At 37.0% G+C, this 14,808-nt stretch overlaps 1 long non-coding RNA gene across 2 annotated transcripts; it reads right to left on the bottom strand.

Annotated features, from left to right (window-relative positions):
* Positions 1-612: 612 nt before the first annotated feature.
* LOC127851300 (uncharacterized) lies at positions 613-11,765 on the bottom strand. Of its 2 annotated transcripts, XR_008035724.1 has the most exons (6): positions 11,383-11,765; positions 10,662-10,832; positions 6,192-6,271; positions 3,569-3,617; positions 864-955; positions 613-641 (listed from the first exon to the last, which is right to left on the bottom strand). It is a non-coding gene; the product is annotated as an uncharacterized LOC127851300 (long non-coding RNA). The 2 variants fall into 2 exon arrangements; XR_008035723.1 differs by lacking the exon at positions 613-641 and having other exon boundaries at positions 696-955.
* Positions 11,766-14,808: the final 3,043 nt, after the last annotated feature.

Raw genomic sequence — 14,808 nt, forward strand, 5'->3', positions numbered from 1 at the left:
CACTTCTAGAGAATTTACAAGGTTTCATTATAGCCATATAAAGACAATTGCCTCGTGCTCTAGTGGATATGTTTTTTGAATAGACATAAAAATTTCGAAACTGGACTGAGCCATCATTTGAACAAATATTCGACCAAAATGCATGAAGATTGGAAAAAAAACAGTGACTTCACTAGTGTTCAAAAGGTTTCACTATAGCTATATAAGGAAAACTGCCCAGCCCTGTGACATACGGTCATTTATGAAGTTCCACAACTGTTGTCGTACGTTAAACAGTTTTCTAGATAGTAATTTCCCACTATTTTTTCCATCAGTGCAGCTTATGATCAACAATTAACTAGTCACTTCCACTTTAAACCTGTCCACTGTAAACACACGGTTTACTGTTTTGACCTTTTTATACTTTTTATTTCTTATTGCTTTTGAAATATCATCTTATATATAATGTTATAATGTTCAAATGTATCTCCAATTATATTCTACAACACCGGTTCAATACATTGAGCTGTACACTATAAATGTAGGGACTAAAATATGATGATAACATTTCTCATCTCTTCTTCTTCTTGTCAATCACTCAAATGGAAACACTGGCCCCTGTGGTAAACATTTTTTTTGATCAGCATGTTTTGTCTGCCAAACTGAAAAAAATAATAATCACAAATAAACATTTTAAAGAGAAGTGTAATGCCCCAACACTAATCTTTAGTTTCAAAACAATTGTAATGTCCAAACAAAATTAAACTAAAATACCAAAGTGTGCAAATTCAAATGCTTTTTACTTTGAGCTAATAGAGAGAGTTATACAGACAACAAGACATTTGCACATGGTGAATACTTGTGTTATTTGGATAAGGCATTACCATAATATAGTCTGAGCAGTAGTAGGACGCAATGCATGCCTCTCCAACCGCTCAACTATTGTGACTGCTAGATGATGATTTCAGCTGAGGAGCTAAACAAAAATGAGCAAGGGCCATAGTTCTGCAAAATTTGGGCTCATACATAATTTATTCCTTTAAGATGCCAATGTCTCCAATGTTGACTAGAAATGGCGCGGCAGAGACCGACGCATATCCCCACGCCGCATGTTTGACCCAGGGGCGCCCCAGGGTTGGTAATGGGGCCATGCATAGTTGACCGTATTGTCATAAGAGAAGTTCAGTATCAATTAGAAGTGAATCGGTGTAGAAATGAAGAAATTATAGTAAAAGGCAATTTTGGGTGGGCGTGGCCTATGTGGGAGGGGCACCCCAGGGTTGGTAATGGGGCCATACATAGTTGAGATTGACCGTATTGTCATAAGAGAGGTTCAGTATTAATTTGAAGTAAATGGGTGAAGAACTTTTAAAGTTATCGAAGGATCCAGAAAAGTGTCAGACTGACAGACACAGAGCGCAAACCGTAAGTCCCTCTCCTTTTTCAAGGGTAGGAAACTAACAAGTTTTGATAATAATGTAAAAATAATGGTCAAAACAAGAAACTGATTGAAATACAAAGTTAGGTCGCCCAAAGGGTGTTCACATTATGTTATATGCACAAACAGGGATTTCAGATATTAAAGGGATCAGGACCATGGATAATTAATAAACCCTCATGTAAATTTCATGTGAATTGCCAGCATTTAATTCTTACGTTCACCTACCATTACTTACATCAAGAGTGTCTTGGTTTGGGTCAAGCTTTCGTATATTGTTTGGAGGCATAGTGTAATAGCTGTGATATTTTAGGAATAAAATGAACCTAAACACAAAACTGAAGCAAATCTGCACCTTTCTAGGTATATTTTGACCTTTGACCTTGAAGGATGACCTTGACCTTTCACCACTCAAAATGTGCAGCTCCATGAGATACACATGCATGCCAAATATGAAGTTGCTTTCTTCAATATTGCAAAAGTTATGGCAAAATATTAAAGTTGGAGCAAACAAACCAACAGACAGACCAACAGACAGGGCGAAAACAATATGTCCCCCACTATAGTTCATTCCAACGCTCACGGACACTGGAACCCCGGGGAGAGTAGGAAAGCTCCACTATATATATTTCATATATAATAGTCGAGCTAAAAAACCCTATTTTACTATGATTCAAGGGCCATAACTCAGGGGTGTCTGGGTCTATTTGGCCCATTATCTAACTTGACCTAGATGTTATTGCCTTACACATTTTCATGAAGTTTGGTGAAGATCTGATGACAATTGCTAGACTATTGAACGGAAAATAATCCGGATGGACGGATGGACTAACAAACTAAAGGACGGAGCGATTTTTATATGCCCTCAAAATCGCTGGTTCGGGGGCATAAAAACGACATTGTATAAAATGTATTGTATTTCTTAAACTGTATGAACTGTTATATCATACATGCCATGCGTCCCGGATTGTCTGTCAAATGTCCCTGAATTTACAAAATCCATATATACATGTACCTTATCTTAGGCTTAACTGCACCTCGAATCTGTGTATATATGCAGCGTCTCCATGACAATGCCTACCCGAATAGGCAGACTACGCTACGTGTCAAAATCGATCAATTAACAGGGGTCCTGTTATCATATTGATTGTCTCACGTTCGCTGTCAAACCGAAAAGGCGGCATTGTTTTGGTTGTTAATTGACTTATATCTACATCGAAACAAGAGTGTAACTAATGTGTGACTGTACGGATTTTAAGTTGACGATCTACCGGTACTGTTTTGTTGTATTTGTTTTATGTGATTGGTTGTATGTATTGTGAATTGATTTGAGTTGACAATCTAACGGTACTGTATTGTTGTATTTTTTATTATATTAATGTTATAAATGAATAAAGGCGTATCAACAACTACGCGTTACACACCGGTCTTAATAACAATAACGCAGTGACGTCACCATCTATGTTTAGAACGCTTACACTGAAAACACTTGGCCTGTATCTAGTAAAGGAACTAGTAATGTTTAATTTGACGTTGATAGATCAAGTTTATTTCGGATAGGCTTTCGAACTTTTGCAATTAACGATGCGAAACAAAACAAAACATACCAAAAATGCATATGTCTATAAATATCGCTACATTTTATACATGTCCCGGAAAATCGGCAAAAGTCCCGGACAATTTAACACAATGTCCCGGAATTGGTCTGAAAAATTATGGCATGTATGGTTATATGTAATTTCCATTTTACATTATCATTACATCTTCTCACGCTAGATTGGAAGTCTCTGAACTGTTATATACAGACAGATCAATCCCTAGTTTATCTTCCAGGGATCAGAAGATGTCTTGAAATCATTATGAACTGTTCCATCATTTAAAATACTGTATGAAATAAATGACAAAGTTATGGCCCAGACAAACTTCAGGTTTAAAACACAATAAGTGACCCCATGACCAAGTTTCTGACCGGGCATGATCCATATTCAAACTTGACCTATACATCATCTAGATACAATTTGTGACCAAGTTTGGGTGAAGATCTGATGAAATTTCGGGACAGACTGACGGACCGACAAAGTGGTTCCTATATAGCCCCCATAACCAAAAAGATAGTATTACCAGCAGTTGGTTTCAATGGAAATTTCTTACCAGACAAGAGGTTTGATGCAAATTGTTGTGAGGAGAAACTGGAAAATATCTGAAACAAAAATAAAGTCTTATATAATTTGAAGCGCTATATTGTTAAGTCAAATTTTAATATTTGATAATCATAAGTCTTCACAACATAATGCGTTAACAGTTTTCCTGCAATAAGCAAACAGGACAAAATCAACAACACGAGTATTTATAATATATTCAGAGACAAAGATGATCCATCCATGTCTTTGGAAATAAACAAAGGGCATTTATTTTGGCCTCATTTTAGCCATGTTGATAAATATAATGGGTCATACTGCTTAGTGTGTTACAAGTGAAACACCATCAAAACCAGTGCTCCAGCTTGGCATGAATGGAAGGGCGCAGCACCCTGCCATTCAAAGATTCCGACCTGTCAACCTTGGACACCCTTCATGCCCTTTGATGAAAATGCCGAGTTGGGAATAGGGAGTTACAGTTGTAAGATCGTACGCGAATATCATTTGCCATTTAAAAGGAATCACGATGTTCAAACTTAACCTTTGACCTAGAAGTTGGCAAAGGGTTTGTTTTTAGTTGGTCGCATTTTAGAATTTACAGAGCATATTTTGCAAATCAGTGTGTGCTTAGAAGCCTTAGCTACGGAAAGAACCGCAACTCAATTTGCTAAGAACGATCACCACTGCCTGTCTGCAACAGATGACAAATGATTCTGCTCTAGCAGTGAGTGTATATACCAGCTTGTAAGACGACATTGGCCAGACTTGTGTTTATCATTAAAGTCTGTAGGTATTTGTACCATTTTTGACCTCATCCAAGATATCATTGGGACAAATCTTCGGACAAAGTTTCATGATGATCAGACAATAAATGTGGCCTCTAGAGTGTTAACAAGGTTTTACTATATAGCCATAAAAGAACAAATGCAGAGCCCACTGGCAGCCATATTTTTTAACCAATCAGCATCATGTTTGAACTCGTCCAAGATATTATTGGGATGAATCTTCTGACCATTTTTCATGAACATCGGAAATAAAAGTGGCCTCTAAAGTTTTAACAAGACTTTACTATAGCCATATAATGAAAAAAATGCCCCGCCCCCTGGAAGTCGTGTTTTCCAAGCAAATGTACCCATTTTCAAACTCTTTCAAGATATCATTGAGACCAATCTTCTGACCAAATTTCATGAAGCTTGACAATAAATGTGGCCTCTAAAGTGTTAACAAGGTTTTACTAAAGCCCTATAAGGAAAAATGCCCCGCCCCCTGGTGGCCATGTTTTTATAGCAACCATACCCATTTTCGAACTCATTCAAGACATCATTGGGACAAATCTTCTGACCAAGTTTCATAAAGATCAGACAATAAATGTGGCCTCTAGAATGTTAACAAGGTTTTACTATAGCCATAGAAGGAAAAATGCTCTGCCCCCTGGCAGCCATGTTTTTCAACCAATCAGCATCATTTTTAAACTTGTCCAAGATATTATTGGGATGAATCTTCTGACCATGTTTCATGAAGATCCAACAATAAATGTGGCCCCTAGGGTGTTAACAAGATTTTACTATAGCCATTTATAGCCATATTAGGAAAAATGCCCCGCCCCTTGGCAGCCATGTTTTTCAAGCAAACATAACCATTTTCAAACTCATCCAAGATATCATTGAGACCAATCTTCTGACCAAATTTCACGAAGATTGGACAATGCGGCCTCTAGAGTGGTGGCCATGTTTTTAAAGCAACCAAAACCATTTTCAAACTCATCCAACCGGCGTCATTTTAAAACTTGTCAAAGATATTATTGGGTTGAATCTTAAGTAATATGCATATAATAATGGAAAAAGGGCCATTATTCTTACAAAATGCTTGATACAGTTGTCTGCTCTTCTTTATAGATTGGGGTCATGTTGGTAAATAAGTTTGCAAAATATGCAAGCAATATGTTAAGGGACGTTGAAAATATTTTAGGTGGTACGCCAACTTTAACATAGATTTATCAATAAAATGAATATTTAAAATGGTAAAGGGGCCATAATTATTACAAAAAGCTTGATAGAGTTGTCTGCTCTTGTTTATAGGTTGGGGTCATGTTTGTTAAGAAGTATGCAAAATATGAAAGAAATATGCCAAGGGACATTGAAAATATTTGGGGTAGTACGCAAACTTTTAACATTTGCATGCTCACACTAACGCCAATGCTAAGGCTAACGCAAACGCCGGGTGAGTAGAATTACTCCACTATATAGATTTCATATATAATAGTCGAGCTAAAAAGGGTCTCTCTGTAAATCTTTAAGAGAACAAATTCAAAACTCAACAGGCCTTTTTATTATTAAATATGCTTGTTTCCATATATAATTTAAGGCCCTAAAATCATTCAGGATATAACTTTGAACATTTTTTACAGAAATATAATGATCTTAAAGTTCTCTGCAATGCAAAGTAATTTTTACACACTTGATATTTAAAAAAAAAATTGTTAACTTGTCCATGCTATTCGGGCCAGCTGTGCTCTAACTGCCTATGGAAAATCTTGATTATATATATATTATATATATATACCTGTTGTGACCCTTGAGATCCTTATGAAATGTTCATAATTCACTAATAACTGTATGTAAAAAAAATAGTATTACCAGATAATCGGGTTCAAAAGTTATTTCTTTCAAGACAGGATGGTTGGTGGGAAATGTCTTCCGACGAAACTGAAAAACATCTAAAACAAAAAGAAAGTGACTTCTTGTATAATTTGAAGCACTATTCATTTTAATACAATTGTGTTTTGACAGCCATAGTTCTGCTGAGCCTAAAAATTAAAAGTAGGTCAACAAAACACAAAATGAAATCCAATGCATCACCAAATCTTCAACATATCCAATTAATAAAATTAATGTTTATATATAGACGGTTTTGATACATGGCACAACATCAGGGGTGTCAAATGTCCCAAATTTGAAATCCTTATGATAAAGTCTGGAGTCTTAGGCTGTAGGTCCCTTACAGGTAGAGCCCCCCAAAGCCATAGTTCATTGTTCTTTTTATAGTCTTAGTTGCTATTTCTGGTGAGTAAAATGCAAAATATTATAAGCCAGACCACCAGTAACACTCGATGTGTAATTGTCATTTTATATAAATGTTATGAAGAACATCGATAACAAGGGCTGTTTGTAAAACATGCATGCCCCCCATATGGGCTGTCCGTTGTAGTGGCAGCCATTATGTGAATACGTTTTTTGTCACTGTGACCTTGACCATTGACCTAGTGACCTGAAAATCAATAGGGGTCATCTGCGAGTCATGATCAATGTACCTATGAAGTGTCATGATCCTAGGCAAAAGCATTCTTGAGTTATCATCCGGATTTTTTTTACTGTTTCGGGTCACCGTGACCTTGACCTTTGACCTAGTGACCTGAAAATCAATATGGGTCATCTGCATGTCATGATAAATGTACCCATGAAGTTTCATGATCCTAGGCGTAAGCGTTCTTGAGTTATCATCGGAAACCATTTAACTATTTCGGGTCACCGTGCATTTGGCTTTGACATAGTTACCTCAAAATTAATACGGGTCATCTGCGAGTCATGATCAATCTACCCATAAAGTTTCATGATCCTAGGCATATGTGTTCTTGAGTTATCATCCGGAAACCATTTTACTATTTCGGGTCACTGTGACCTTAACATTTGACCTACTGACCTCAAAATCAATAGGGGGTCATCTGCGAGTCATGATCTATCTACCTATGAAGTTTCATGATCCTAGGCCTATGCATTTTTGAGTTATCAACCGGAAACCATTTACTATTTCGGGTCACCGTGACCTTGACCTAGTGACCTCAAAATCAATAGGGGTCATCTGCAAGTCATGATCAATCTACCTATGAAGTTTCATGATCCTTGGCATATGCGTTCTTGAGTTATCATCCAGAAACCATTTTACTATTTCGGGTCACCATGACCTAGAGCTTTGACCTAGTGACCTCTAAATGAATAGGGATCATCTGCGAGTCATGATCTATCTTCCTATGAAGTTTCATGATCCTAGGCCTAAGCGTTCTTGAGTTATCATCCGGAAACCACCTGGTGGACGGACCGACAGACCGACCAACCGACATGTGCAAAGCAATATACCCCCTCTTCTTCGAAGGGGGGCATAATAAATGTTAATCCACTAACCATACAGTAAAACAACTGTCCAAAAATATATCCAGATATGTCTTTTGCAAATGAAATAATATATGCACTTAGTTTGACAGCAGAAAATGGAAATTTAATACTACATTTTGTAGTATGTAAGATTTCTGGAAAGTAGCCAAGAGGTTACAGTGCTCCAGCTAGGCCTTAATCGAAGGGCGCCGCGCCCTGCCCTCCCGAACCTCCGCCCTGCCCCCCCCGAACCTCCGCCCTGCCCCCCCCCCCTCAAAAAAAAAAAAAAAAAAAAAAATTATTTATTTTTTTTTTTTTACATATGATGATTCATAAATCTCTTATTACATTGTAATTAGTTTAATCCTCATTGTAGACATTATATTTGAATGGTTTGATAATAATGGGAATAATACAATTATTTATAACATATAAATTAACATGCAATAGAAAGCATTCCAGAAACACCCGCGCGCTCGAACGTGCCCTTTTCACAAAATACTGCGCGTCGAAAGTGCCCTTTTGACAAAAAAGCCACCCTGCCCTTTTCAAATTCTAGCTGGAGCACTGGGTTAGGTCAGTTACCTTTTATGTCCGTGTCAGCGGATAACCAATCAGACAATAGTAAAACAAGGGACAAAATTTCACAAAACCAGGTTTTCAATGTAGAAAAAAGTCTGATAGAGGGAGACAACTAAAACTGAACTGATTGTTTATAATTAACCCCCTTTGTTTCAAAATAAATATATTTTTAGTTGTGGCGACCTTGACCTTGGAGATATTGACGTAATTCTAAAGTGCAATCGTCCCACGATGGTGAACAAATATGCCAAATCATTTTTAAGTCTCACAATGTATGACATAGTTTTGGCCCGGACAAGCTCTTTTATGGCCATTTTTTACCTTTGAACTCAAAGTATGACCTTGACCTTGGATATATTGACGGTATTCTTTTGAGCGACACACCGTCTAATGATGGTGAACAAATGTGCCAAATGATTTTAAATTCTCACCAAGAACCACAACGTTATGGCCCGGACAAGCTTGTTCCGTCCGCCCGCCAGCCGGCATTTGCCAATCTAATAACCCATTTTTTTCTTTGGAAAACCTTGTTAAAAAGACCAGGAAAAATCCATACTAAGCACACATGCCCGGCATGCCAATGAAGCAATTACAATATTTGTTCACACCCCCTTAAAACAAATCATCGGATTTACACTGATCTAAAATTCAATCCTGAATGGCTCAAATCGGGATTTCCAAATAATCCGGACAATTAACACCCTTGCAACATGCATGGGTTGCTAAGTTACTAAATGTCCTACATATAACAAATTCAGAATTTGTGTACCATCCCACTCACATAAATAGCAATTGCAAGATGATGTCCATTACAAACCTGTTTGTTATCATTCTGACCTTTTTGTACTTCTATAGTTTTTCAAATTTTAATGTGATTAAAGTGCAAACACCTGATTATAGAAGGTATACCTAAGATCATATTGCTTGCCATGAGTAATAATCCAACAGATTGGCTTTGTTTGTATGCCAATAGATAGAGCTTGCACATTCTTTTTCAATATGTGGTTATGGACAACTGTAAACATTACTTCATGTATTTTAAGGTGCCTTTGCATTTTTTGGTAAATTGACAAAATAAAACAAGAGCTGTCACCATAGGATGACTTATGCCCCCTATAAATGCTTGATAGAAGTTATGAGCTTTTCCGAAACCTAAACACAGATTTCAAAACCTAAACGCGGACCCCAAGTTCAAGGTCACAGGGGTCAAAATTTGTGTGCGTATGGAAAGGCCTTGTCCATATACACATGCATACCAAATATGAATGTTATATCTCAAGGGACATAGAAGTTATGAGCATTTTTCAACATCTAAACGCAGATTTCGAAACCTAAACGCGGACCCTTACTTCAAGGTCAAGGTCACAGGGGTAAAATTTTTGTGCGTATGGAAAGGCCTTGTTCATATACACATGCATACCAAATATGAAGGTTATATCTCAAGGGACATAGAAGTTATGAGCATTTTTCAAAACCTAAACGCAGATTTCGAAACCTAAACGCGGACCCTAAGTTCAAGGTCACAGGGGTAACAATTTTTTTGCGTATGGAAAGGCCTTGTCCATATACACATGCATACCAAATATGAAGTTTATATCTCAAGGGACATAGAAGTTATGAGCATTTTTCAAAACCTAAACGCAGATATTGAAACCTAAACACGGACCTTAAGTTCAAGGTCACAGGGGTAAAAATTTGTGTTCGTATGGAAAGTTCTTGTCCATATGCACATGCATACCAAATATGAAGGTTATATCTCAAGGGAAATAGAAGTAATGAGCATTTTTCGAAACCTAAACGCAAAGTGTGACAGAAATACGGACCGACAGACGGACAGTCTGATAACTATATGCCCCCTTTTCTTTGAAAGGGGGCATAAAAATTGTTTCAGACTTGCACATTTTTGTTGCAGTTATGATATTTGTGAGAAAACAGTTATACTTAACATTAACAACCTGAAAATGATAAATCGTTGCAAAGCAAAACAATTGAATAATTTGGAGTTCTGTTGTCGTTTTTTGTGACACTACGAGCTTTGCTTATAGAAACTAAAAGTATAAAATATTGTATGAGCATGGATGGCCGTCTTAGCGTTAGACTTTTACTCCAGAGGTCAGTGGTTCGAGCCCAGATGAGGATTACTTTTTCTTTTAATTTGTTCTTGTTTTTTAATTGAGCTTTTTAGATTTAATGTTTACATTTATAAATATAACGCATTTAATGACAAACTTCAATACATGCCATAATCTGTTATAAGGTCCCTTAAATACCAAGATGAGTATCAAGGAACCTGAGTGAAACATTTTATTTTATTTCGGATATATACAGGACTGCTTATTGGAAACAAAAAGTTTGCTCGATTCTTGAATGACTTACAAAAATGTTTATCAAATCAAGTAGGTTCGTTTATTCTTCGTCTGTTGTCCCATCTCGCCAACAGTCAACCAGCTCCCTCCAGGCTTGTCAGTTCCAGGCGAGTCTCTCTAGCTGCCCCCATTTTGGCCCATCTGCTTAGAATCTGCATCCAGGTCACGGCGCCAGGTGTTACTGTATTTGAAATAAAGTAGGTTGGATGCCATTAAATGTGACTTTAAACACCATAATGACAGACAAAATAACAGGTTTATTTCCCTTCAATTAATAACAAGCAAATTCATTGAATTGATATCCCCCGCTAATTAGCTTCTGGACACAAAAGTGTTATATTTGACACTCGGGTAAAAAAGCATTTTTTTAGGTTCCAAGGGCCATAACTCCGTTATTAACAGATAGTGTACAATGCCATTTGGCATGCATCATCCTCTTATCTATACATATACTCATACCAAGTTTCAATGAAATCCACCAAAGCACTTCCAAGATATGGCTCCCAACACAAAAGTGCCGGATGGACGGAAAGACGGGCAGACAAGGCCAAAACAATATCCCTCCGCCTATTGCAGGGTGATAACATGAATGTAAATTAAAGCCAGCACATATATGAATTAACTGCCTAGATGGGTGTATTAAATATAATTTAGGGCTTTACAATACTTACTGATATGTGAGCATATATTTACTTTTAGTAAATATAAATAAATGTAACAGTAATACTTACACACTTGTGACTGTGAGTTTATACATGTAACTAAACTTCCTTTATAATTTTATAACAGTTTTTTTATTCCTGCCATAGTATAAAGAAGTCACTTGCTCAATAACACATTTAAGCATGAGCTGTTTTTTTAAATCTGCATACATAAGAAAACATCGAAAAAAAACACAAGAGGAGCATGTATCCGAAAGTAAATTACGTCCGAAATCAGGCAAGTTAAGCATGCGCGAAATTCACCAAAACATCGATTAAATATGGTTTAAACAGAATCATATGTAAAACGTGAATGATAAATTAAACATTATCCAACAAAAGCATGCAGCTTTAACCAAAAAAACAACAGCAAAAATCAGCAATATAGCGATGTTGTTGAATAACTCGGCGAAGGCTAGCATTTCATGTCATTTAAAAAAATGAGGGAGTAATCACATATTAATAAGATAAATTTTTGACACACTACAATATTAATACGACACATTATTATCATTCAGATTTTCCGCATGCTGATTTAATTTAATTACATTTCTAATACAAATGTGTATGTATACATATGTTTGTACTTAATAACATGATTATGTCATTTTTATCAGTTTTTAATAACAGTATTATGAAACAAATGCTTACTACCGATATTGTATACTATGAAAGTATAATATTAATATACGAATAATATCCAATGTGAAACTGTGAATTGTTTCTTACTTATAAATTAATAATGCTAATTGTATTATAGTTACCTTCCAAGTCGTTGTTCGTGCGCACCTCCTCTTAAACACGCACCAATTGAGGGGTCGCCATACACTGCCGTGGATCCATGTACGGGAAATGTACTCGCATACCCGCAGTACGGGACCCCCGACTCCTTCAGCAACCTCCATCAGCCTGTTGAATGCCGGTTCAATTTGTTCAACTGGTAGATAAGGAAGGGGCATAATCTTCCTAAAGAACTCGAACTTGTCACCGTGTTGCTGATACGCGATACTCAGTCCCTCTGTGGTGATCTTCCTGTATATCCGCTGTGTAAAGTGGAAGACAAATGAAATATAAAATCAAGTCCGTACATCAAAATTAATCCACAGTTTGCAAATAAATTCCCCTAATGTTATTGTAAGCCGATAATAGGTGTCATTAACACCTCGTTGTAGGTATACCTCCTCTATAAAACTAATTTACCGAAACCTCCACGGCTTTTACTATATAAATCAATTTACCGAACTTGTCATTTACCGAAACCTCCATAACCCGCAAGAAGAGAATTTTCCAGGGGAAACAACTAAAAAGTAATGCAAACGGATTTAAATGGCTCATGCACGAAAGTTTATAATATAGCAACAACACATGATTTAGCTATAGAATTAGAATGCGAAAGATTTTTTTTTAACTATTACTCGAAGATTCCTTAACTAAATAAAATATCAATAAAAGTTAAAACTTTGAGTTTGACCTACTTAGCAATCAATGGTCAAAACAACCTCGAAATAGCTTTTTCTTCATGTCAACAATACAATTGTTGAGTTAATGTTGACGTAATAATAATAATGCTAATACTATCCATATTCTCTACCTAGAATATTCATCATATTAAAATATCCAATAAATGTAGTATATATTTCTTTTCACGCTAACAATTCAAGATGGCTTACAATCGGTTTTGCTTGGGCATGCGCATTGCAAGCCTATTTGGTTTGGTCCCGCCTTTTTCTCCATATATGGTCATTTGAGCTTGTGGACGGCCGTGGACCATCCACCTACAGATGCTTGGAATTATTTTTGGTGTATTCTTTATTTGGATAAAAGGTGAAAATCATTACATAAATGCTACATATCTAAAGTGTGCTCTTAGGATAAATAAATAAAATGTTAGGATGTGTGAACATGATTTATATATTATGATTCCAAAACCATATCAATGTTTTATTGTTTAGGAATATTCATCTTTCTATGCTTGACATCTACAATTTGTGTTCAATTACAGAGACATTTGAAGGATAACTTTGAATAAACGCAACTTTAAACACTAAATTTATTTTTGCATTAAAGATTGCAACACTAAAAACTGCAGTTATAACAATTCGAAATGAAGTCCCTTATTTAATCTTTTATTAAACAAAACGCACTTAAATATAAACAAAATTCAACTTTACTTATGCCAGAGAGACATATATATTATGATAAATTCGATGTCATACGACATCAAACAAACAGATACAACAAAACAAATCATTAGCAGGCCGTTTGTGGGGGGATAAAGAAAGACGTTACAGAAATCCACCTTAAGCCAGTTCTGTTGTGTGCTGTGTGTAATTCATCCATGGGAAGGAATGTCCCCTCGTTCACATTGTCCATCCAGTTTTTCTTCTGACGGCCTCGACGTCGACTTACCTCTAGCATCCCCATGGATAACAGTCTTGCACAGAGATTTGTGCATTGTGACGTGTCCAAAGCAAGCCAGATTTTGTCGATTAACGGTCGCCAGTAGGGGCTCTTGTGGGCGAACAAGTCATGTTCCAGACGTACTCATAGGTATTGTGCTCCGTGTAGGAGATGCAGATCAGTCTTTTGAGACATTTTTGTTAAAATGCCTATATCCTGTTTTCTGTGTCCGTGTGAAGCGTCAAGATATCACAGTCGTACAGTAGGAAGAAAACTACGAAGGACTTGAAGACCCTGCTCAGTCCGGCCATCGCTGCGGTTGCAATAGTAAGTCTTGTTCGGACCTCAGCGGTACTGGTACCATCCTTGGACAGGATTGCGCCAAAGTATTTGAAGTTTGTCACTTCGTCTTACTTCTCGCCGTTCATGGTGATGTTGGAACTGGTGTTGGTCATATTGTTCACCATGATCTTCTCCGTGCTGACCTCCATCCCGTATGCTCCTGTTCGTTCATAGAGTCTGTTGGTGATTTTTTTAAATTCACTGCTGGTGCCACTCATGAGGTCAATTTCATCGGCGAATCGTAAAATAGAGATGGGTCTTCCACTGATTGATATAGAGGTGTGGTGGCCATGGAGAGTCTCCTGCATTGTCGTATCAAGGAAAAGGTTATACAAGACGATCGAGAGAAGACATCCATGACGGACGCCCACTGATGTCCTGAAGAAGTCCTCCTGCTTTCCATTAAGAAGTGCTGCGCTGCTTGCGTTTCCGTAGAGGTCTTTGATGATTTGCACCAGCCCTTCAGTGATGAATCCTTTCATAACAGGCCATACGCCATCATTCCACACGCGGTCGAAAGCTTTCGTAAAGTCGATGAAGTTGTGGAGGAGCTAATATTGGTGTTGCAGTTGTTTCCCAATGATGACTGCAATTAAAAGTCCAATGTGCTCCTCTCAGCTCCAACATTCTATTCTTCCAGCAGTTCCTCCATATATTTTTTTTCAATCGATCGAGGAGGATGCGTAAAATGACTTTGCTGGAATTACTAATGAT

Source organism: Dreissena polymorpha, chromosome 11, assembly GCF_020536995.1.
Source record: "Dreissena polymorpha isolate Duluth1 chromosome 11, UMN_Dpol_1.0, whole genome shotgun sequence".
Lineage (NCBI taxonomy): Eukaryota > Metazoa > Mollusca > Bivalvia > Myida > Dreissenidae > Dreissena > Dreissena polymorpha.